Raw genomic sequence first — 26,232 nt, forward strand, 5'->3', positions numbered from 1 at the left:
ATCCCAAACGTCTTTCAACGGGTGGCTGTTTAAACAAACTGTGGCACATACATGTCGAGGAATACCAGTTGGCAATAAAAAGGCAACAGCTATTGATATACATTCCAGCACCTTAGATGGGTCCCAAGAGAACTATTTCGAATGAAAAAGCTAACTCAAATGATTACATGCTCTATGATTTTATTTATATAACATTCTTGAAAAAATTACAGATATGGAAAATATCAGAATAGCCTAGTAGCTGCCAAGTTTTAGGGATTAGGGTTGAGGGGAAGGGAGAGATGGATATGGCTACGGGGGGGTCGCCCAGGCAAGCCCATGGTGGCGGAACTATCTGTGTCTCCATCACTGTGGTGGTCACACACGTCTCTACATATGACAGATAAAACTTCAAAACCACACACACACACGCGCACACACACACACACACACACACACACACACACACATGCGCGAGTGCTTATAAGGCCGATAAAATCTAAATAAGGTTTCTGGGTTGTACGAATATAAATATCCAGTTATTGCAGAGTCCTGTGGTCACACAAAACACTGACGCTGGAGGAAGCTGCAACAGGCCACGCTGTGTATTGTTTTCCAACTACCTATGAATCTATAATTACTCCAAAATTAAACATTTTTAAAAAACCTATAGTTCTATATTTTCATGGAAGTATCTGGGAATTTGTGATGTATTTTATGCTAAAACAGACACACACACACACACACACACACACACACACGTGCACTGACAAGCTCTGGCCACAGAAGAGACCTCTCCGTCGTGATGAGCGGAGGAGCCGGGAGCGCCCCGCACTTGGCTGCTGTCACAGCCCTTCTTGTGACGCGAGCCTGGACTCGGTGGAGAAGGGAGTCCTGGACTGGGGCAAGCGGAGCCCAGAAAACAATCCAACTGTCAAAATCATTCAGAAACTAACTTGAAGAAGATCCAAATGGCCAAAGAAGGAACAACTAGACCTTCAATAAGAACAATAACTGCAACGGATTGAAACACATCAAATAGGTTAAAAATCCATGATCTCTCCCAACACCCAAATCTTGGTTTCTAAACATCCTGCTCCAGTGAAATGAGTCAGGGTTCCTTTCACAAAGGGAACCTTGGGCTGGGCCAGGTTAAATGCACGGTGAGACTGGAACATTTCTTAGTGCCACAAAGGAAGGAACAGCTCAAAGGACAAGAAGATGGGCATGTCAGTAAGGTGTGGGAGCAAACCTGAGAGAATGTCCCGGTGCCAAATCTGGAACAGTCTCAGCAACAAGATAAATAACAGTATTGGATTATCATCCACAATATAAAATAAATATCCCTGGATCCACAGGGATATAAGAAAATGAATGAATAAATAAATAAATGGAGAAAAGACACTAACCTTTACAGAAGAAATCTAAATAATTTACACAGATAGCCCTCCTCCAAAAGATGGAGCTAAATTCCCCTGCCCTACCGTAGAGTGTGGACTGGATTTAGCTTTCAATGAACAAAACATGAGGGGGTGGTAACTTTACAGTAGCGACACCAGAAAAACCCTGTGTTGGCCGAGTGATCAAGGCTACCTCGCCAGTGACAGCACACGCCCCGAGGCGCTGGGGCAGGAGGGGCACTGTGCCTACACGGTGCTCTTTTCAGTATGGTAGTGAGAGAAACACCAGACGCCCTGTGCTGAGGGCCAGCCTACAAAATACCTGACTCGCACTTCCAGAAACTGTCAAGGACATGGAAAACAAGGGAAGTCTGAGAAACCGTCACTGGCCAGAGGAAAATAAAGATACACGAAAATGCTCTTAGTTTGCTGGGGCTGCCATGACAGAGCGCACTGACTGGGCGGCTCCAACAACACATTTGTTTTCTCACTTTCCGGAGTCCAAAATCAAGGTGTGGGCAGGTTGGTTTCCTCTCAGAACTCTCTCCTGGGCTTGTAGACGGCCGCCTTCCCCCTGCGCCTCCACGTGGCCTCCCCCTTGTGCCTCCACGTGGCCTCCCCCCTATGCCTCCACGTGGCCTCCTCCTGTGCCTCCACATGGCCTCCCCCCTGCGCCTCCACGTGGCCTCCCCCTGCGCCTCCAAGTGGGCTCCCCCTTGCGCCTCCACGTGGCCTCCCCCCTGCACCTCCACATGGCCTCCCCCTGCACCTCCACGTGGCCTCCGCCCTGCACCTCCACGTGGCCTCCCCCTGCGCCTCCATGTAGCCTTCCCTCTGTGTCTGTGGCCTAATCTCCTCTTCCTATGAGAGCACCGGTCATATTGGATTAGGCCCCATCCCAGTGACCTCATTTTAACTTAATCGCCTCTTTAAAGAAAGTGTCTCCAAATATGTTCTGAAGTCCTGCAGGTTAGGACTTTGACATGCGAATTTTGGGAGAACATGATTAAGCCCACAACAACTACTCAAAGGAGCATGGCGGTGGTGCCAGACCCGACCCTGGAGCAGAGGAGGAGCACTGGTAGGAAGACTCGGGTAAAGTCTGGAGTCCAAGCAACAGTCGGGTACTAATGTTGGTTTCCTAGTTTTGACAAATGCACCAGGGTGATGTAAGATGCTGACAACAAGAGAAACCAGGTGTTTCTCTGAAACTCTCTGTTCTATCTTAGCAACTTTTCTATAAATCAAACATTATTCCAAAATGAATAGTTTATTTTAAAAGTTGGCAATATCATTTTTTCCACACTAATTCATGTTGCTCCCTAATTGAACATGGGTATGAGGGGAATTTGAAACACTTTGCTGGCCCAACATGGGTTCATGACTACACGGGGGAGGCTGGGAGGATGGAACGGCTCCACTTGGGCCCCACAGCGAGTTCTGGTCCCCCCTGGTGTGGGAAGAACATGTCCTGAGTCCCACAGCCATTATTTTTGCTAATCGGTCCTCAGAATGGGCAGTGAGTGTTTCACTAAATAAAGACGGTCACAGTCGAAATCGCTGTACTTTCCACTGTCCTCTAGCTCCATCTCTTCTTTTAAAAAAGGAAAACAGCACGGTGCTTACCGGCAGGATGCAGAGTCAGGCTGCTACACACAGATCGCAGGCAGGGGAGCCCGTGCAAGTTTCCTAGCCTCTCAAATCTCAGCGTCCTGCTCTGTGAAATGTGGACAGTATCACTGATTTCGAAGGTTTGTTGATGAAATTAAATAAGGAAATTACGTAAAGTACTGTGCTTAAATTAGCACTTATTTAACTTAAAATAATTATTTTAAAATAATTATTTTAAGCTTCCCATTGCTTCCTTTGGTCACGGCAGTTGTAATTTATCTTCATTGTAAATTTACTACCACCAATATGCACTGTGGTACTTCCTGGGAACTTTATTTTTACCGGGTCTCTCTTTAACATAGAATATCTTTTTTATTTAGCAACAGCCAACCACAAAGAACAGACATGATCAGCCCCAACTTCCAAAACAGGAAAAGGATTAGGCAACGTGTCCGAGGCTGCAGAGTTGCTGTGCCAGAGACAGGTTGTCTGTTCACCCCTCAACCTTCCTCGTCCTGGTACACATCTTCTAGCCGTCCTTGCAGATGGTCTGGGGACTGGGGACTGGTCTCAGGACACTGGAGTGTGGGCAAAAGTGCTGCACAGTACTTTCCAGCCTGGCTGCAAAATCCGCTGTCCTACCCTACGACCTATCTCCTCCCTTTCTGTGACAACTCTGGAGGCCTCGAGTTAACGATGGCAGCATCATGAGAGGGAATATTCCTAGATTCCGAGCCATCATTTGGAGGTGGGCTGCCTAGGAGAGCTGCATGACCAAGCTGTGACATAAGCAGAAAGTAAGTATAGTCATTTATTTGAATTTCAAGGCTGGGCTCCCAGCCCTATCATCTGCCCCATGGCCTCCCTCCCAGTGGACGAGGAGCCTGCTCGCTCTTCCACAAAAACACCCTCACTTCCACTCACGAGCTCACGTCTCTCCATTTGCACAGTTTCTTCCTTCTTGACAGAAAGGACTCAACCAGTCCCACACCTGCTTGTTCAAACCCTGCCTATCTCTGCATATGGTTCTCTTTGTGCCTATCTACATTGTATGTATTCATCTATTCCCAGTATTAATACACATTACCATTTATTTGACACCTGCCTGGCAAATATTTGTAATAGAAATATCTGTGATGGGAGGGAAAATAAAAACGCAAGAAAATTAAAATAGCATCTTTCAAGTTTCAGCTTACCTCCTTCTCCTCGTGGCAGGCTACTGCTCCGATGGCTGTAGGGACCCATGTTCATGCCTTGTGATGTTCCAGTCCATGTGGAGGGCTGTGAACGCAGCAGAAGTGATGCTGAGCCACTTCTCCAGGGGGTAGCACTTATTTGGTCTAGTGGCATCTGCTTCCTGGAACACTCCTTCTGACGCCCAGCCACCAGGCAGTAAAGCGGCCCAAGCAGCCACAGGGGAGCTGAGGTCCAGCCGAGTCCCCGATGGGCTGTCAATCAAGCCTCCAGATGACTTCAACTGCCCTGAAACAAAAGAGCCACCAGGTCAACCCACAGAATGGTAGGAGATAATCAAATGGTCTCTGAAGCCACTAAGTTGACTTGCTCCCCAGCAACAGAGAACTGAAACACTCTCCTATAGAGCCCTCCATAGAGCCTCGATGTTTACAGCTGGCGCCAACGTCTTTCTCCTGTGCCATCCCCACTGCATGTCACTGTAGTCACAGCTGCATCTCTCACTTGCTGCCATATGGCAGGTATTTCTTTACATACTTTACCTCGGCCACAAAACATGAGCTGCCAAAAGCAGGACACTCGAGGAATTATAGACACAGGTAAGAGTACAGGCTAAGTCAGACTGCCTGGGTCAAATTTAAGCTCTACTGTTTACCAGCTATATACTCTTGTCATTTAACTTCTCTTCAGTTTCCTGATCTGTGAAATGGGTTATGGCAAGAATGAAATGAGTTACTGTATGTGAAGCACTTACATTTACTGAGGGTTACGCGTCAGTCACTGGTCTGAGTGTTATAATTCTGCCTGTCATTCAGCTCGGCATCCGACGTACTGTCAAGGCCAGCTAAATTCTGGATAAATCATGGATGTGAAGGTGGGTGTGGTGGCCTCAGGATGCTCTCACATCTGTTTAGCCGCCTCCTGTGCAGAGGCCTCTTTTCCCCTCACTCCTTGAATCCAGCTGGCCTGTGGCCACTTTGACCAATGGAGTATGGCGTAAGTGACACGCTGCCAGTCCTGGGAGCCCTAATCCACTGGGTGACACATCCAGCTACACTGTTGGAGAGGGAGGGGGCCCAGCAGGACTGGCTCATCCTCTCTCTCCTCCAAGGCAGCAGGCATGTGAGGAGAGACGTCTTGAACCCGTGAGGCAATGCAGCTGCCGGTGAGGACCACCAGGTGGGCCTGGTCCACGCCGTGTGCCGCAGACTGGCCAGCGAAGCTCTGACTGCGTCCCTGACACACGCACCCTGGGATGTGATACAGTGGCTGTTACCTTAAGCCCACGTTTTGGGGACGTTTGTTATGGAGCAGCGGCTCTCCCTGGCATGTTGCTTCCTTCCTCAGTGCCCCTGAGGCGCCTGCCACCGGGACACGCAGCGTCAGGACAAGGTGCAGAGGAGACGTGGGCCTTCCTCTAGGGGGCGCCACCAAAGACTGGCCATGTGGCGCTCTCACCTATCTGAGCGCAGGGCCTGCTGATGAAACGCCAGTCCCCTAATGGCATCAGAGCCTGCAACCAGCTCATCCATAAGACGCTACAGAAACCCCTGCCCCTGGAGTCCAGGCCACTTTCTCTCCAAGCAAGTCTGGAGGGCACCCTGCCCACAGCCACGGTGACAGGACTGGCACCATGTCACTTATGTCAGGTCCTCAGGGCCTGCCCGTGTGTGCAGCCCTGGCCTGCTCTTTTCAGCTTCACTGGGGCTGGTCGCCCCCAAGTCACGCTGCCTGTGCCGGGGGCCTTGCAGGACCCTCTGCCAGAGGTCAGCTGTGTTCTCAGTCACTCTGCTACCTCAGGGGCTGGACTTGAGGAGGGGGCGTCAGAGGGATGGCGACAGCAGCTAGCAGAGGGTGCCCAGAGCACGTGAGAGGACCGAGGTGGGGGAGACAAAAGCAGTTGCAGCTCCCAGTGAGCTGCCTCTGATGGCTGGTTGTCCTGCTTCACTCACACAGGCTTTTGCATCTTACTTTATGGGACTCCGTGGTCTAAAATACTCCATAAATCTCCACAAGCCTTTCGGAGTCCCGCTCTGTGTTTCATTCACACGTCCTGACAGTTCCCGCCGAGTGAGGAGTTCTGCTCAGAGGCTGCCCTGGCTGGGCCTGAGCTCGGAGGGATAAATCCATCAGTAGGCTGGCAGGACTGTGTCCTTCCCCAAGCTTTGAGATTTGTACACAAGACTAAGGCCTGGGAGGATCAAAAGTATGGGAATGTTTAATGACACCAACACTTTCCGAAAGCAGGGGAAGGGGAGCGTGTTCCAGATTTTCCCTGCACGTCTCTAAGATAAACATTGGTTGCAACGATGACGGTAAAGCCAAGATGTACATTTTCTTGGCTTCCATATGAAGTCCGGTGTTACTATGAGCAGGCGTAAGACAAAGGGCCTTGAGACGTCATTGCACTCTGCTATTCTTGGGGTTGGCATCAAGCTGCCGTCCAGGTTGCAGGTGCAGGGGGGAGAGAGGGAGGGGCAAACACTGTGCTGTCGGTGGGACCCCACCCTCCGCAGGGACACACCTGCCCGCCGGCTCGTCTTACCTCCAGTTGCATCCGTCAGAAGCCCCTGAGCCAGGGTCTGTTTTCTCTCCTGCGCACACGGTCAGAGGGGACCGGACGCCGCCACCCCTCCCACCGTACGCATTGGATCCGGGGCACAGGCTCCGTGGGAGAGAGAAGGGTGCAAACAGGCCAGAGGCGTTGGACATGTGTGTACAAGATTTCCTGGGACTGACAGGACGTTTATCCTCTTCCTCCTTCTTCTGATGACCCGGACAGACCACACTGAGCTCCTGCTGAGCTTTAAATAAAGCCGGCCCTGACCGACCTCACTTCCTCTTCTGTTTCCTCAGCCCCTGCCTCGGCTGGAAATCATCAACATGGTGACGAGAGGGGCTAATCTGTTTCAGTGTGGAAAGGACCGAGGCTTCCATTTATGTGATCTTTAAATAATATGGACCCCTGCTCAGAGATTCAGGCTTTATTTTTAACCAAGTGACTCTATTTCTGAAGGTGGACCGTCAGACACCGTAGCAGTTCATATGATATGTTGAAATCTCAAATGGCTTGGATAGCAGCTTCCTATTCGAAGTGTAAACCGGCCCTGCTCGCCCTCCCACATACGAACTCAGACTCGCTGTCTAGTTTCTCATTTTCCTAGAAGCCAGATTCCTCCAGGAGGATATCTCAGTCACAGCTGCTCCTACCTTCGTCCTTTCGGGCCTGGTTTCACCTCTCAGTTACAGCTCGATGCCAGGAGCAGAAGGCCAGGGACGCAGTTCCCGGCTGCATGGCCTGGGGCATTTGGTGCAGCGTCTCTGTTCCTCGGTTCCGCATTGCAGAGCAAGTCCGATAGCAGCGCCTGTCCCCGGGGTGCGCAGTGACCATGAGCTGGGCTGATGCTCCGAACACATCCCACAGTGCTCACAGCACGGGACCGACACGAGCCCTTCCTGACCTAAGTGACGCGTGCCGGTGGGCTGTTTTGAACACCTGTCCTCTCCTGGAGTTGCCGTCACGGACTCAGAAAGACCCGGATGATCATCCTGTGCTGCCTTCATCCTGCCGGAGCACCGTTTCCCAAATTGTGTTCTGTGGAACACCACTGAGCCCTGGAATGTTCCCCCTCCACATTGTTATATGGCAGGTGTTAGATCACCCAGTCAGAGGGCAAGGCAGTGCATTCCATCCCCTCCTGAGAAAATCTGCAGTAAAGACACCTGCTGAACTGGGTTTAAACTAAGATTTCTGGACTTTAATATTCTATAGAACATGTTTTGGGTAACAACTAGTATTATCATGGTGAACATTAGTTTTGCTAAGAGCAGAGATTGAGAAATATTCTTTTATGATCATGTTTCATGTGACCGTCCAACGTACCCTGGAATACTCGTGGTACTCGCAGTGCCAGAGGGCCCACCGCTTCACAAGGCTGAGGACGCCATCGCAGAAGCAGGGCTGTGGCATCCTCTTCCAGTTACACGGCCTCTCTGCAGCCTCCGTCCGGCAACCCTCACTCTGCACAACAGGGGCCCATAGAAGGTGCTTCCTCTCTCTTCCACGTTCGTGTAGTTACCCAGACCCTCATACTCTAGCTAAAATAAAGTAAAATTGTATAAATAAACTCCCATGCGTGGATCTCTCGTTTGGGGCGTTGGTTTGTCGGTTGATTCCGTTTGTCACTCAGAACTTGTTTGGCATGATTTTTAGTCCCCTTAGTCATCCTGGTGACTCTCTTTGATATACATTGCCATTTATCTATGCCCTCTTCATGTGTGAGATTTGAACTATTGCCTTCTCTGTCCTGAAAACCATAATTGTGTTAATGCGATTTTAAGGTCACAGATGAGGTTATGATACCAACATCACAGCTGCTGTGTCGAGCTGGGCTCCCTGTAGCAGTGTAACCCTCCACGTCACGGGAGCAGCTAAGCTGGGTCTTCCCCCACTCTGTTCTGGGAGTGAGCACACTGCAAACCCATGGCCTCGGGAAAGATCACTGCTAATTTCCCCCTTGCTCTCAAGGCATAGTGTCACTGACTAATCAAAAAAGAAAAAATAAGTCCACAGAAGAATTTCATAAATATGCTCCCATTTGTGTAAAAAATTAGACATGTATACATAAACACACATGTATATATGTATTTACATCTTTGTATTTGCATATGCATAAAAATTTCTTAAAAGTTACATGAGAAACTACTAATACAGTAGTACCCCCTTATCCATGGGGGATATATTTCAAGACTGAACCCTATATATACTACTTTTGTATACATACATATACACGCCTATGGTAAAATGTCATTTATAAATTAGGTACAGTAAGAGATCAGCAACGATAACTAATAACGAAACAATTATAGCAATGTACTGAAAAAAGAGTATTTGAATGTGGTCTCTCTCTCTCAGAACAGCTTACTGGACTGTACCCACCCCTCTTCTGGCAATGATGCCAGGTGACAAAAGCCTACGTGATGAGATGCAGTGAAGTGAACGACGCCGGCGTGCTCACATGGTGCTAGGCTACTACTGACTTTCTGGTACGTCAGAAGGGGGTTCCCCTGTTTTGGATGATTTGGGGTCAGCGAGCTGTGACCATGCTGATGGCTGGAGTCCAGGGGAGGACGAGGCCAGTGACTAATGAGGGAGCTTGTGCAGGGTGGATACGCTCGACAGAGGGGTGAGTCACATCCGAGTCGGGACGGGACAGCATGACAGTTCACCACACTACCCAATATCGTGTGCAGTTTAAAACTTGTGGATTGTTTATTTCTGGAATTTTCCGTTTAATATTTTTGGACCTCAGTTGACCAAGGATAACTGAAACTGTGAAAAGCAAAACTTAGATAAGGGGAACTACTGTATTGCTGCCTCCGGCAAGTAAGATTCCAGGGTCTGGGATTAGATGATACCGTGGTACTTTAGTGCTGTTAGAGTATTACCATGTGCATAGATTTCTTCCTTGGCAAAAAGAGAACCGGATAAAAATATTCCATTTTGTTGGAGTCACCCCATCAATCTTGCCTTCAACTTTGCTTCCTTCCCATACACTGCTTGCTGAGTTTGCCTTCTCAGCCTTCGTCCAACTTTCTGTGCTTTCCTCGCGCAGCTGTGCAGCGGGGCCTGCCGTGCGCTGCAGGGAATGAGTGAGCGGCCTCCGCGCGCAGCGCCAGTCCCACCGCGCCGGCAGCGACCGCGCTCTACCCCGCACACCATTTCATGTTCTGACTGGCGTTTCACTCCACGCAGGATCCTTCCGGCTCAGAAAACCCTCGAGAAGGAGTCCAGCCAGAGGTCCCTCGGGTTACAACGTGTCCTCCTGCTCGCCCAAGCAAGGCAGACGAAAGGTGCGTTAGGAAACGAGGGACATTTGAGGGTCCCCGCGGCAGGTGGGACTCAGGCGCGACTGGGCGGGGTTTGCCGGATGGCGAGAAGCCAGGGCCGAGGGGTGCTCACCACTCAGCGCTCCCTGGGGGCGAGGGCGACTTCTCTCCAGCCTTCCCCACACCCTCCGACCTCCTGCACTGCCCCGCACTGCAATGCGCTCACCTTCCTGCTCTCAGCAAGCGTCACTGGGCCAGGGCCACACGTTATAAGCAACGGGGGAATCAGTGTGTGTTCTCTTCCATGGATCGTTCCCGTTCTTTCTGCCTTGGAGACGGTCCACACTGGCTCCCAAATCCTGCCCCACAGGGCTCATCCATTCCACAGCCCCGATATCATCATCTCCAAGGGACTCCCCAGGGACAGGCTTGCTATCATTCACTCCTAATTACCCTCAGCATCACAAGACACATGATCCAGGGTAACGTGAAGCCCAGCACCAAAAACACTCATCACATAGACAAAATTTATACCAAAATGTTGCTCCAACTATGGCGTTATTTGAAAGTAGGAGACTTGGTAGGATTTAGTGAGAATGAAGCTGTATATAACTTGGCCGTGTGGAGCTAACCTCTGTGTGGACTTCCTTAGGGATCTGCGGCATTCGTCACACACCAAAGCTATCCCTGCCACGGCAGATTGCTGTGACACAGCACACACGTGCTGTCATCATCTCGCAATAACACGCAACCAAGATGTTAACTTTCACTAGGGTGGACCCGTCATGTTGACAGTTCCAGCTCAGTGCCCACGAACTTGCAGTGCAAATCCACATGTTATTTCTAGACTTTGATTCACATTTGCGACTACATGAGGCCAGATATCCATGAGAAAACTGAAAAGCTCCATTAAAAATCTTGCTTTATCTAAATATCCAGATGTTTGACTTTGTCTAGCAAAAGCATCTAAAATTTTTACTGCTCTTTTCCTCCATGTTTAACCTGTGTTTGGAAGCCTATAGACCTCTGTAAGACCAACGGACATTCAAAGCTCAGACCTGAGGCTTAAATTTGAAAATTGCCTATGAACAACTCCAGGGCACGTGGAGCTAAACCCTCCTTTCCTGGGATTTTAAGAGCAGTGTTTATGAACCCAGAGATGAGATGGACAAGCTGTCTGGAGGTTCAGGGCCCGGCAGCCTCTGGGGTGTGAAGGGCAAGCTCACTCTGAGATCCCAGCAAAGCGTGTTTGGCTATTATTGAACACTGTGCGGCAAAGCCTTGTTCTCGGATGATTGTCAGTGCTGGTCCTGGGCCCTACAAAGGGAAGGACATGCAGGAAAACTCCAGCCGTTCAGATCTTCCTCCTCTAACACCAACGTGATGAAGAGGGAGCGCTGCCTCCAAACGCTGTTTCTACGACGTGACCTGCCCACCTGAAGACCTGCTGTTTCTCCGTGATTAGACTCCACTCCACGCCCATCTGTCCCCTACCACAGCCCCCCACCGTGAAGTCATCTAACGGTTGCCGACCACCTCACCTGGAATTCTCCACTACGAAGAGTGGAGAATAGTTGCTCCCTCTATAAAATGAGGAGACATTTCTCAGGTTTTCTAGGGATTCAGTGTGACCACTTAGGTAAGGGGCTCAGCCTTGAACGTGGGAAGTCCTCAGTAAACACCCAGTGCCATCCCTTATGGGCTAGCTCAGAACAAAGGCTTGGAAGTCACACTGAGTCTGCAGCCGGGTAACCTTGAGCAAATTAGGAGCCTACCCCATGGGCTCGTTAAGTTCGTCAGGTAAGCACTGTGGGCAGTGCCTGACACCTAGGAAATGCTTGGTAACTGTTAGCCACGTGGATTATTATCCTGGGAAGTCCCCTCTGAGGAAGCCTTGCTCTCTCCTCTCTGCCATGGGTCCCTCACTAGCAAAGTCCCCCTGGCACGCGGAGTCCCGCTGGGGGCTGTCCCTCAGCAGCTGGCTGTTTCTTACATTCTGGGTATGTTTTCACTTGGGAGAGAACCCGCCCTGGCCTCTCCAGTGGGGGCCCAGGTCCACCCGGAGGGCTGACTAACGACAGAAGGGTTGTTGCTGATGCCGCGTCTGCTTTAAGGCCGCTCCGCCTGCCCCTGCCGTCAGAAAGGAGCAGACTGCTGCCACCACCGCCCACCGGCCTGGGTGGCGGGATTTCCGCCCGCCCTGGGGAGGCCAGGCCCGGGCTGCTGGCTGGGGGAGGCGCTGGTTTGAAGCCAGGCTCCCCATCACTGTGGCCGTGCCCAGGGCCAGCCTCCTTCCCCCTGAGGTTCGGCATCCGCAGGGTGGCTGTCTGAAAAGAGCATGCTCCGGGCCCCGGGGAGGTCGGTGGGTGAGAAGACGCCCTCTAAGGTGCCGCTAAACCGCAAGCTTCTTAATCAACCTGTGACTCTTCATTTCTTCCCCCATTATTTGAGTTCCAAGTGATTTACTGGTTGAGATAGAAATCATTTCCTAAGTTGCCAGGGAAACGTTCTCATTTATTTTTAATTTATTATTCTTTTTTTCTAATGTACTTATTCTTAATTGACAAGTAAAAATTGTACATATTTATCGTATACAACATGATTTTTGAAATATGTATACATCGGGGAATAGCTGAATTGAACTAGTTAACATACGCTTTACTTATGTTTTGCAGCAAGAACACTTAAAATCTACTCTCCTAGCAATTTTCAAGAATACAGGACATTCTTAGGAACCACAGTCACCTGTTAGACAATAGATGTCTTGAACTCATTCCTCCTAACTGAAATTCCCCCTCCCCTCCGCAGAACTTCTTTGAGTTCTTATTCATTTTTTTAAATTGAGTTACAATTACGTATTCACATGCCGTGAATCCACCCTGCGCATCCTCGTAGCCCACGGGATGCCCTGGACAAGGGCCTGCAGTGGCCTGGATGCAAGCGCCCGCTCAGAGGAAGCTGTGCTGTCCCCAGCAGCAGGAGGTGCTGGTGAGTAGCTGACTCCAACCCTCTTCCCCCTCGAGCTGTGAGGAGACAGCGGCCAGCCCTGTCCTGCTGAGAGCCCTCCTCCCCTTGCCTGGGGTCCCCATCTGCCAGGAACCTGCTGTAGCTGGAGGTCTGCGTCCAGTGCCGATGCGACATGCCCCTTTCTAATCACTTTCTAATCACCGCTCTTCCCCTGCTTGATCCGGGGCTGTTGTCTTTACCTCGCTAAAAACTGAAAAGAGGGAAAAAGAAACCCTAGAAGTCAGAGCTCTTATCTTGGTGTAGTCTCAGCCCAGCAGAGACCCCAGTAGGCAGCTAAGAAAATAAACAGCCCTTGGTGGTCCCGTGGCCCTGGGCGGAGCCCGGTCTCAGCCTGATAATGCCCTGGGGCCCCCTCGTCCCCAGGCCAGCCGAGGCAGGGGAGCCCAGCCCCCAGGGTCACCCAGACAGTCTCTCCCCCTGACTCCTGCTTCCCACCAGTTTCTAAATCCCCCCCCCACCAGGGGCAGCACTTCTCTCTGCTGCCGGCACCTGCTGCTCTGCCTGGTCTCGCCTCTGCTCTAGTTGGGACAGCAGCCTTTGAGCGTGTCTGAGATTCTAGCCCCACAGACATGCTCCACCTGGATCCCAATCCTCTGACTGCTTTTCTCAGAGGCTCCTGGGTTCCTCCCTCAGTAAGGCCAACACCTGACATGACCAGAGAGCCCCAAGCTCCTCTGGGTGGCGGTGTCTCTGTGCACCCTCTACGTGTAGCCTCCGTACCTGCTAACCCGGCTACCGCTGCTGTGTGCCGGGCTGTGGGTCTCCTCCATCCATCCCCACATCACTGCCCATGGAATCCTCTCCATTCCCGTGGCCTGTCCCATGCTACCTCCTCCAGGAAGCCTTCCTTACCTTCACATCTTGTGTGTTCCCTCTTGCCTGTCAAGAGCCTGTCAAGCCTCAGTTTGCAGGTCGTTAGATCCGCTTTTAAACTGTGCAGTCACTCAGTTGCTTTCTGGCCAGATCTTATCTCCTCTGCCAGAGAGCACACTTTTTGAGGTCAAGGACTGAGGCTCTTTTATCTTGACACCCCTGTGGGTGGGATGTGACAGGTCAGTTCTCACACAAGTCTTGGAACACTGAGGATGGGCCACGGCACTTACAGAAGAAAACCTTACAGAACCAAATGCCCACAGGACGCCACTTCTCCCAGATAACCCTTCTGGGATGTCCCGCCCAAGTCTTTGCTAACAGAGAGCCCCCAGCCCCACAGTGCCTTGGAGACCCTGAGCTTCCACCTGGTCCCAGACACCGGCAGGGGGTGGCGGTACAGCTGTGGTTTCCCTGGCATCTGGGCCAAGAATGTCACTACTCTTGGTTAAATGAGCTCAGAGCTAGTGACAGTTACCAGACGAGTGTGGCAGAGACTCTGCTGCAGACAAACCGTTTCCTCAGGGCAGTGTGGCCCTGGTGTGCCCGCCTTTGTCCCGCCAGGTGACGTCCTTCCACTCAGCTCGTGCTTACTTTCAAACCAGACACAAATCACCAGCTGCATGTCTTGGATCCTGGCTGGTCAGCTCCAGCCTCACAGAAAGTTCGTGGGGGTCTCCGACCCCCCAGAGAAGAGGAAGCGACTGCCAGGGAAGGGAGTGAGGGGGTGGCCAGAGGGAGAGCTGGGAGAAGAGCAGGGAGGTGCGCGTAGCACTGCCGTGAGTGTGGCGTGCCTGGGGAGAGGGACGGAGTCAGAGGGAGCGTGCAAAGAAAACCTCAGGAAACCAGAGTGTGCACACCCTCCTCCTCCTGCTCACACCCTTCTCCTTGTTTTCTCTGGGAAGAACATTCAGCTTTTTCTCTCACTTTCCTCTGGTCCGCACTGCCCCGTGACTCCTTCTCAGATGTTGGCTCCAGGCTCACCTCCTCCAGGCAGCCTGCCCGGAGTCTACCTTCTCCAGCTAGCATGGAATGCCGACCACGCCGCTCTGCATCGTCAGCCCCGGTTCCCCACCCACTGGACTGAGCCCACGGCTGCGGTTTCTCTTCGCACCCTCCATGGCCAGCTCTGCCTGGCCAGGCAGCCTTGCGGAAGGCTCACGGTCAAACAGCTCCAGCCCCTGCACTGATGTCGTCCTGGCCCACGCTGGCGTCACCTCCCGCCCAGGCAGCTGCCCCATCTTGCTTCTCCCCCAGCTCTTCTTCCCGCCTCCCCCCTCCCAGTGCAGCCCTACCTCTCACCAAAGGTATGTTTCAGAGAAGCAGAAAGACCTGGATTCAAATCCCTGCTCTGCCACTTGCCAGCTGGGTGACCTTGATGATATTTTAAGGTTTCTATGGCTCGAGTTTCCCGTGTGCATGATAGATGCTACGCTGAAGATCACGAAAATGGGATAATGCATTCGAAGATACGCCTAGGGCTGGGCACTGAGCCCTCTGCTCCAGAACGGACAGTTAAACAGGCAATAAAGCCCTCTCTTCTGTCCTTCGTAAGGATGCTTTCTCCTCCGCTGGACGGCCCGTGTCTGGAGGACAGAGACGGTGTGTATGCCACAGCCCAGCTCTTCCTACCCCAGATGCCCAGCGCAGTCCATGGGCTATAGCGGGCCCCGGGTCGGTATCTGTAGACTGAACAAATGAATCAACCCCAGAGCATTTCCTCCAGGTCTTGGATATACCTTATAAGGGTATCCCTACCTCCCCCGCCCCTCCCACGCCCTCCTGGACGCCCCCTCCCACCCCACCCCTGGCACAGATACAGGAGCCTGGTGGAGATCAGAGATCACAGGTCCCCCAGGACCCGCCCTCTGCTGGTATACAGTGGGAGCTTAAATGTTGTGAGGGCTTGTGGAAACGCTGTCACATGCACCCCTAATGGAGCAGCTGCTGTGAGTAAGTGGTCGAATGTGTCGAGGGCAGCCTGTGACCATGGGGCGGGGCTGAGAGGCTGGAAGGGGAGGTGGAAAGGCGCCGAGCAAAGGACAGAAGCCTGGAGGCCCGGCATGGTGGGACGGCCCCATCTGAGGCCCAGAAGCTTGAGGGCAGAAGAAAGTGATGGGAGCAAGTGGATTGTGCACAAAGTAAGCCAGTGCCACGGAACCATGTCCACCAGCAGCTTTGGCCACCACCAGAAGTGATTTGGGAACACGCGCTTGTAGGCATGGGCATCCCGGTCGCGGTCTGTCTGGCTGGAGGCTGCCCATCCACAGACAGGCCTCGGGGTCTGTGCCTGCTTCTCAGAGCAGACTGCAACCGTGAGTGTCCACTCTGCCTGAGGGAGCTGTCGTGGGCACCCGGTGGCTCAGCCTCTAGGTCCGATGTCTTGTTCTGATGGGCTTCACCCTCGGACTCTCCCCCTGAGTGTCAGAAACAGATTTCTCCGCCCACCTCCCTCTCCTAGAGGGCAGAGACCACCGAGCCCCTGAGTGTAACTGACCTTCTGCTCCACAGTAGGCGCCGTCCTAGGCACTCTACAAGTCCCTTGGGATGATGCCATCTGTCTCACCATCTAGCAGACAAGGACCCGCACACAGGGGAGAAGAGGAAGCCAGGCTCACCGGCGGGGGCCGACCCTAGAACTCTGCTGCTACCACCGCACTGTACCACGCAGCGCCAAGCCTGGGGTGCCTCCCCCAGTCCTGGTCCCAGTTCTCACCCTTACCTATTGCCATCTCTAGGACTTCAGCTTCCCATTCCTAGAGCAGCACTAAGGCCACCCAGCAGATAAGATCCATCCCAAAAGGGACAGGAGATGGGCCTCCAGCAAGGGCTATGTGCCCACCCAAGACCCAGGATTTGGACTCGGGGTCTCAAGCAGTGCAGGCAGGCAAGGTAATTGTGCTCTCCTCCCAGGTGTTTTAGGAAGAAGGGGGACTCAGGAGTATCATTCTGTTTTATTGCAAAGCCAGGCCTGACCCTTAATCTCCAGCGGAAGGACAACTTTGGTGGTAATCCACCTAAAATTGGGCATTCCAGAGAAGCAACATGGAAGGTTGCCATGAGGCCAGAAGTTCATGTTTTGATAAGTGCAGGGAATGGACTTCCCCCAAGTTTGGCCCCATTCCTCGGTGCCAACTTTGCCCCCTCAGCTTTGCAGAGGAGCCTCCTGCGCGGCTCCATGGCCAAAGGGAAGCTGCCAGGGTGCTGCTTGGGCAGCCTGGTGCCCATGCAGAGCCTGAGAAGCCATGTGGGATTGAGCTTGGAGTCAGTGGAGGTAAGAAGCATGCCGACAATCTGCTCTTTTTCCTGGAATAATATATTTAAATGCATTTTATTGTGTCCTTTTCTTCAACCTCTTGTCTACCTCATCTTCTTAATTTCCACTCTCCCTGGGTTCTCCTCCTACAATTTCTGACTCTCGCCAGTCTTTTTCTTTAATAGAGACCTTTACTGTGATAACTATAGATTCACACGCAGTTGTAAGAAATAGTACGGAGAGAACTCATGTATCATTTATCCAGTTTCCCCAATGGTAACATGATATCTCATTTTGCCAAACTATAGAACAATATCACAACCATGATATTGACATTAATACAATCCCCAATCTTATTCAGATTTCACCAGTTTCTGCTTGTATTAATTTTGGGTATATTTAGTTCTACACAATTTTATCACATGTGTGAGTCTGGTTATCAGTTACTACAGTCAAGATACAGAACAGCTCCATCACCATGAGGAATTTGGAGTTTGGTACAGCCTCCCTGCCTTTTTTCCCCTACATTGATATATTGCATTGTGGTGAAGTCAGGGCCTTCAGTGTATATGTCACTGGAGCAGCCACCTTGTACCCATCAAGCAACCGCCCAGCATCCACCCCACTCCTACTCCTCTACCCCTCTGAGTCTCCATTGCCAGTCACTCCACACTCTGCTTCCATGTGTACACGTTATTTAATTCCAACTTATAGGTGAGAACATGCTGTATTTGCCTCTCTGAGTCTGAGTTGTTTCACTTAAAATAATGTCCTCCAGTTCCTTCCATGTTGCGGCAAAAGATATAATTTCATTCTTTTTTATAGATGAATAGTATTCTATTGTGTGTATATACCATATTTTCTTTATCTATTCATCTGCTGATGGACACTTAGGTTGATTCCATGCCTTTGTTACTGTGAATAGTGCTGAGATAAACATACGGGTGCAGTTATCTTTTTTATACATTGATTTCTTTTCCTTTGTGTAGATACCCAGAACTTAGATTGCTAGATCATATGCTAGTTCTATTTTTAGTCCTTTGAGAAATCTCCATACTGTTTTTCTTATTTTGCACTAATTTACATTCTCACCACAGTGTATAAAGGTTCCCTTTTCTCCATATGCTCGCCAACATGTTATTTTTTGTCTTTTTAATAACAATCATTCCTATTGGTGAAAGATAATATCTCATTTTGGTTTTAGTTTGCATTTCTCTGATGATTAGAGATGTTGAATGTTTTTCCATATTCTTGTTAGCCATTTGTTTGTCTTCTTTTGAAAAATGTCTAGTCATGTCCTTAGCCCACTTTTCAATGGAGTTAATTGGAGTGTTTTTGTTGAGTTGTTTGAGTTGCTTGTAAATTGTGGATACTAGTCCCCTGTTAGATGTATAGTTTGCAGATATTTTCTTTCATCCTGTAGGTTGTGTGTTCACTCTGTTGATTATTTCTTTTGCTGTATAGAAATCATCTCAATAGATGCATAAAATGCATCTGATAAAATTTAGCATCTCTTCATGATATAAATCCTCAATAAACTAAGCATTAAAGGAACACAACTCAAAATAATAAAGGCCAAATATGACAGACACATGGCCAAAATCATACTGAATGCAGAGAAGTTGAAACCATTCCTACTAAGAACTAGACAAGGATGCCCATTTTCACCACTCAAATTCAACATGTTAATGGAAGTCCTCACCAGAGCAGTCAAGAGAAAAAAATAAAGGCATCCCAATTGGAAAAAAGGAAGACAAGTTGTTCCTGTTTGCTGATGATATGAACTCATATCTAGAAAACTCTAAAGACTCCACCAAAAAACTCTTAGATTTGATAAATGAATTCAGTGAAGTTTCAGGATACAAAGTCAATATGCAGAAATCAATAGCATTTCTACACACCAACAATGATCTAGCAGAGAACCAAATCAAGAGCATGATCCCATTTGCAATAGCTGCCAAAAAAGAAAGAAGGAAGGAAGGGAGGGAGGAAGGGAGGGAGGGAGGGAGGAGAAAACCCAGGAATCTATGTAACCAAGGAGGTGAAAGCTTTCTATAAGAAAAACTGCAAAACACTGATGAAAGAAATTGTAGATGACACAAATTGTAGATTTCCACAAATGGAAAAACATCCCATGCTCACAGAGTGGAAAAATTAATATTGTTAACATTACTATACTGCCTAAAGCAATTTACAGGTTCAATGCAATCTCTGTAGAAATACCAATGTCATTTTCCACAGAATTAGAAAAAACAATTCTAAAGGAATTATGGAACCAAATAAGAGTCCAAACAGCCAAAGTAATCTTGAATAAAAAAAAAAAAAAAAACCCTGCAGGCATTACACGCCTGACTTCAAATTATACTACAAGGCTATCGTAACAAGAACAGCATAATGCTGGTGTAAAAATAGACATATTGATCAATGGAGCAGAGTAGAGAATCCAGAAATAAAGCCACATACTTACAGTCAACTGATCTTTGACAAAGTCAACAAGAACAGACACTGAGGAAAGGATATCCTTTTTAATAAATAGTGCTAGAAAAATTGGACAGCCATAAATTCAAGTTGGATTAAAAACTTGAATGTAAGACCTGAAACTATAAAAATACTAGAAGAAAACCTAGGGAAAATTCTTCTGGACCTTGATCTAGGCAAAGAATTCATGAATAAGTACTCAAAAGTATAAACCACAAAAACAAAAATTAAAAAAAAATGATTCAGTCCTTTTATAAGCACACTCACATTCTTCCCCATTTCCTTTTTCTAACCCCAGGCAACCACAGATTCTGTTCTCCATGCTTATAATTTTATCCCCTCATCCTTTCATTCCCATAGTTTTATCATTGCAAGAATGTTATATAAATGGAATAGTTTGAAACCTTTTGGAATTGGCTTTTTTCATGAAGCATAATTCACCTGATATCATGCAAGTTTTTGCATGTGTCAATAAATAGTCCTTTCAGCCTTATTCATTTTTGAAGCTCTGTTGTTTGGTGTGTGCCATTTAAGTTTTTTATATATTTCTGGTAGATTGTTCTTTTATCACCTCTCTGTATCTCTAGAATTTTTAAAATATTTTAAAGTCTACTTTATTGGATATTAACATGGCCAATCTTACTTTTTTGTTAATATTTGCATGGAATATTTTTCTGTCATTCACTTTCAGTCTGCCTATGTCATTTAAATGTAAGTAAATTTTTCTAGAAATAACATTTTCTTGGATTCTGCTTTTAATTCACTTTAGCAATCTTTTCTTTTGATTTGTGTTTTTAGGCAACTTGCATGCATGGTAATTATTGATAAGTTAGCACTTAAGTCTTCTATCATTTTAGTAATTATTTTCTGTTTGTTTTTTATGGTCCTATATTTTTTTCCTTACCTTCCTGTGGGTCACTTCAACATTTTGGGAGATTTAATCTTCATTAATTTATCACATATTGATAAATTAGTACACATGAAGAGAGTGTATCTCTTCATATAGTTTTCAGAATGGTTGCTCAGGTTTTGTGATACACATGTGTGACTAATTGCAATATATTGGTAACAGCATGTTACCACTTCAAGTGAAGTGTGTATACCTCATTTCCATTTAGGCTGCTTTACCTTCCCCATTTTTAAATAACATTGTCTTTAGTACCAGATGATATTATAATTTTCATTTCAATCATTAAATATGATTTATAAAACTCATATAAAAAAGATAGACTATTGTATTTCCATTCTTGTCATGTTTCCTTCTTCCTTCTTGATGCTCCAAGATTCTTTTGTCATTTACATGTTTGAAGAATTCCTTAGGCCAACATTTATAGGAGTACTGCTAATGGCAAATTCTTAGTTTTATGTTGCCTGATTTTATTCCCAAAGGATAGTTTTGCTGGATATAGTAATAGAATTGCCAGATGGAATGTTCTTTTTTCTGTCTGTGCTGTAAAAATAGTGTGTCCTTTTCAGATAAGAATGCTCCACAAACTAGAAATAGAAGTTAACTTCTTGATCAAGAAAAGCTAGGAAAAGCCTACAGTTAACATCATACGTAATGATAAAAAACAATACGTTTACCTTAAGATTAGGAACAAGGCAAGAACATCCACTCTCACTGCTCTTATTCAACATAGTGCTGGAAGTTCTGGACAGCGAAAGAAGGCAAGAAAAGGAAGTAAAAGTAATACAGATTGGAAAAGAATAATATATTTGCCCATATTTTCAGACAGCATGATTGTCTACATGGAAAATCCCCAAAAATCTACTTAAAAACTCCTAAAGCTAACAAATGAGTTCAGCAAGGTTGCAAAACCTAAGATCAATACGCAACACTAGCAATAAAAATATGAAAAACAAATTAAGAACACAATTCAATCTATAACAGCATCAAAAAATAAAATACTTAGAAATAAATTTAACCAAGGATATAGAAGACTTGTACAACTTCAAACTACAAACATTGCTGAAAGAAATTAAAGACATAGATAAATGGAAAGATATCCTGCACCTATGAATTAGAAGATTTAATGTTAAATGGGACTATTTCCCAAATTCATCTATACATTCAACACTGTCCTTATCAAAATATAAACTTGTTATTTTAATTTTTTGCATAAATGAACACATATCCTCAAATTCATATGCAAATGCAAGATATCCATAATAGCCAAAACAATCCTGAAAATTAATAAAGTTAGAAAACTCACTTTTCAATTTTCTTATTTCAAAACTTACCACAAAGCTACAGTAATCAAAATAGTGTGGTTCTGGTATAAGGCTAGACACATGGATCAGTAGAATGGAATTGAGAGTCCAGAAATAAACTCTCACATTTACTGTCAATTGATTTTTGACAAGAGTACCAGGACCATTCAATGGGGAAAGAAAACTCTTTTCAACAAATAGTGCTGGGACAACTGGGTATTCACATGCAAAAGAATGATATTGGACCCTTACCTCACACCATATACAAAAATTAACCTAAAAGATGAAATACCTAAATGTAAGGGCAAAAAGTATAAAACTCTTGCAAGAAAACATAGGTGTAAACAATTGTGACTTTGAATTAGACAGTGATTTCCTAGATATGACACTGAAAAACAAGCAGCCAAGGTAAAAATGGATAAATTGTACTTCATCAAAATTTAAAAATTGTGTCCTTCAAAGGACACTATTATGAAAGTGAAAATAAAACTGGTACAATGGGAAAAAATATTTACAAATCATATATCTGACAAGAAAGTTGAACCCAGAGTATATAAAGAACATTTACACCTCAAAAATAAAATAACTAACCCAATTTTAAAATGGGCTATTATTTATTTATTTATTTATTTATTTTTAGAGAGATAATGTCTTGTTCTATCACCAAGGCTGAAGTGCAGTGGCATAATCATAGCTTACTGCCACCTCAAACTCCTGGTCTCAAGTGATCCTTTGGGAGGAACTTGTCCTCCCAAAGTGGTGACATGAGATTATTTCAGATGAGAAATACACTGTCATTACAATTGGTGTTCCCTTCAAGGTAATATGTTGTTTCTCTCTGACTGCTTTTAAGATATTTTTGTTTTTTGTTTTAATTTTCTAAAGTTTAATTAGAATTTGTATCAGCTTGGATTTATTTGGCTTATCTTATTTTTTATTTACTCGGTGCTAGAGACTTAATTCCATGTGTCAACTTGGCTAGGCCACAGTGCTTAGATATGTGGCCAATAAGTGAAAGGAGCCACATACAAAGGTCCATTATGTAATTCCACTACATGAGATGTTTGTAATTTGTAAATACATACAGGCAAAAAGTAGATTAGTGATTTCCAGAAAATAGGAGGAGGGGGAATAACAAGTTACTGATAAAGGTATGGGGGTTATTTGGTGGTGTTAAAAATGTTCTAAAATTAAGTTGTAGTGATGGTGTACAACCTTGTAAATATATTAACCACTAAATTGTGTACTTTAAAAGGGTGAATTGAAATTATATTTCAATTTAAAAGAAAACAAATGAACAAATATTTTAAATCCATAAAATACTACTTCCTTCTGGTTTCTATTGTTTCTGATAAGAAATACACTGTCATTACAATTGCTGTTCCCTTTGAGGTAATGTGTTGTTTCTCTCTGACTGCTTTTAAGATATTTTTGTTTTTGTTTTAATTTTCTAAAGTTTAATTAGGATGTGTATTAGCATGAATTTATTTGTTTTATCTTTTATTTGCTCAGTACAATAGACTAGATATTTTGTCCCCTGAAAATTCCTATGTTGAAACCTATCCCTAATGTGATGGTATTTGGAGGTAAGGCCTTTGGGAACAGTCTTAGTCCATTTGTGCTGCTATAACAGACAACCTGAGACTGAGTAATATAAAGAACAGAAATTTATTTCTCACAACTCAGGAGGCTGGGAAGTCTAAGATCAAGGTGTCAGCATCTGGCATCTGGTGAGGGCTTTCTTACTACATTTCCTGGGGGTAGGGAGGGGAGGCATCCTGTGTCCTCACATGACAGAAGGCAGAAGGACAAAAAGGGATGATATCTCTCCATCAAGCTCTTTTGTAATAACATTAATCCATTCTTGAGAGTGCTGCCCTTATGACCTAAATACCTTCCAAAAGTCCCAACCTCCCAATATCGTTGCCTTGGGGATTAAGTTTCCAACACATGAATTTTGGAGGATACATTCAGCCCATAGCAGAAAGTGATTAGGTCATGATGTCAGGGCCCTTGTGAAAGGATTAGTGCCCTTATAAGAGGCCAGAGAACTCTCTTATCCCTTCTGCCATATGAGGCACAGGGAGGTGACAGCCATCTACGAATCAGGAAGCTGGCCTTCTCCAGACGTGCCAGTGCCTTGTTTTTGGACTTTTCAGCCTCCAGAACTGTGAGAAGTTCAATACAAATGTTGAATCAACTGTTATTATCCTCGTGGTCCCTATAGGTACTGATGTTTTGTTTTGTTTATTGTTATTTTAATATATATGCTTTTTGTTGTTTGGACTGGGTAAATTCTGTTTGTCCTCAAGGTAACTGATTCTATCCTCTGTCATCTCTACTCTACCATTGAGTCCATCCAGTTAGTTTTTAATTTGGTTGTTGGATTTTTCATTCCAACATTTAATTATTTAAATTAAATTAAATTAAATTTCATTTAATTATTTTATCACCTCTCTTTCTTTGCTGAGATTTTCTGTTTTAATTTGTTTCAAAAAATCTTATAATTGATTATTAGTGTATTTTTATAATGGCCTTTTAAAAAATTATCAGATAATTTTAACATCAGATTCCTCTTGCTGTTGGTATGCTATGGTTATCTTTCTCACTGTGATGGTTAATTTTATGTGTCAACTTGGCTGGGCCACAGTGCCCAGATGTATGGCCATATATTATTCTGGATATTTCTGTGAGAGTGGGTTTGGATGAGATTAACATTTAAATTGTGGACTTTGAGTAAAGCAGACTGACCTCTGTAATGTGGGTGGGCCTCATCCAATCAGTGGAAGGCCTGAATAGAACACAAGACTCACTTCTCCATGTGAGAGGGAATTCTGCAGCAGATGGTCTTCGGACCTGAACTGCAGCATCAGCTCATCCCTGGGCCCACCCGGCAGATTTTGAACTTGCCAGCCTCCATAATCACGTGAGCCTATTTCTTAAAAATATTTTTAAGGTTTGTCCATGTCATAGTATGTATTGGTACTTCATTCCTTTTTATGGCTGAATAATAATATTTCATTGAATAGATTTACCACTTTTGTTTATCTGTTCATCTCTTGGTAGCTATTTAAGTTGTTTAAACCTTTTTTTCTACTTTCTTTTATGATGCCTCCTTTGATCCATTGGTTGTTTAGGAATATTTTGGTTAATTTTTACATATTTGAGGAATTCCCAGTTTTTTTCTGTTGTTCATCCTAATTTCAATCCAATGAGATTTTTTTAGAAAAAATACTTTTTATGATTTCAAGACTTTTAAATGTATGAAGACTGATTTTGTAGCCTAGCATATAGTCTATTCTGGAGAATAATTTGTGTCCTTTTAAGAAGAATAAATTCTGTTGCTGTTAGGTAGAATGTTCTATATACATTAGTTCTAATTGGTTTTCAATATTGTTCAACTCTTCTAATTCCTTGTTGAACCTCTACCTAGTTATTCTGTCAATTATTGACACTGAAGTAGTGATGTCTTCAACTATTATTATGTTACATTGTCTATTTTTCCCTTTAATTCTGTTAGTTTCAACCTCATGTATTTTGGGTCTTATTGTTAGGTGCATATATGTTTACAATCACTGTATTTTCCTTATGAATTAACCCTGATATCATTACAAAATGTTCTTTGTCTCTAGTAAAAATTTTTATCTTAAAGTTCTCTTTTGTTTGCTTCTTGTATGGTATATCTTTTTCCATTTTTTACTTGTGCCTTTGAACATAAAGTATGTCTCTTGTAGACAGTATATAGTTGGATCATTTTTAATCCATCATTACAATCTTTGTCTTTTGATTGGGGTATTTAATTCACTAACATTTAATGCTATTACTGATAAAGTATGATTTATATCTGCCACTTTGGGGATTATGCCCTGAAGAAATCAGCAGCTTACAAGTGGATAACTTGTATAAAGGGACTAGATGATGCTGAAGATGAAGCCTGAAGTAGCAGACCATCCATATCAATTGGAGAGGAAAAACTTCATCTGCCCTGATTGAAGAGGACTGATAATTAATAGCAGAAACAATGGCCAACACCATAGACATCTCAATTGGTTCATCTTACACAATTGACTGAAAAATTAAAGTTGAGCCAACTTTCCACCTGACGGGTGCCAAATTGGTTGCATTCAGATCAGCTGCATACAAGTGCAGAGCTGTCAGTGGAAACTTTAAACAGCTGGGATGGAGATCCCGAAGCGTTTCTTCATCTTTGCAGCAGGAGGAGAAACATGGCTTCACCAGCAGATCCCGAAGACAAAGCACAACCAAAGCAGTAGTCCCCAAGCGGTGAAAGTGGTTCAGTCAAAGCAAAAGCAGACCAGGCAAGAGCAAAGGTCATGGCAACAGTTGTTTTGGGATGCTCAAGCCATTTTGCTTGTT

The sequence above is a fragment of the Lemur catta genome, chromosome 14, assembly GCF_020740605.2.
Source record: "Lemur catta isolate mLemCat1 chromosome 14, mLemCat1.pri, whole genome shotgun sequence".
Classification (NCBI taxonomy): domain Eukaryota; kingdom Metazoa; phylum Chordata; class Mammalia; order Primates; family Lemuridae; genus Lemur; species Lemur catta.